Here is a 421-nt window from a genome sequence, read left to right as displayed (position 1 = left end):
CTGAAGTTTCCCTGGATGTTAGGGTATGATTTGGGGTCCCTGAGGGAAGGGGTGTGGTCTTGGGGTCCGTCTGAATGTTGGGATATGATTTAGGGTTGCTGGTGGGGTGGTCTGGATTCCCTTGGATGCTGGGATATGATTTGGGATTCTTCTGGGTTCAGGGGCATGGTCTGGGGTTCCTGACAGTGTGTGGGTCATAGTCTGAGATCAAGCAGGAGAGCAGGGCATGATTTGTGGTCCTGGGTGGCCCTAGGACATCGCCTGGGTTCTCAAAAGAGGTGAGGCCTGATCCGAGGTCCCCTGGGTATTAGGACGTGATCGGAGGTCTCTGTGGGGAGATCCGGGGTCCCCAGGCCAGTTGGGGCGTGGTCTGGGGGGGGGTCTCCGTGGAGGCCGGCAGAGCTGGGGTGGGGCTGGGGAG

Source organism: Rhinopithecus bieti, unplaced genomic scaffold, assembly GCF_001698545.2.
Source record: "Rhinopithecus bieti isolate Rb0 unplaced genomic scaffold, ASM169854v2 scaffold_15776, whole genome shotgun sequence".
NCBI classification, from domain to species: domain Eukaryota; kingdom Metazoa; phylum Chordata; class Mammalia; order Primates; family Cercopithecidae; genus Rhinopithecus; species Rhinopithecus bieti.
The sequence above is the reverse complement of the archived record's forward strand: the minus strand, read 5'-3'. Positions refer to the sequence as shown.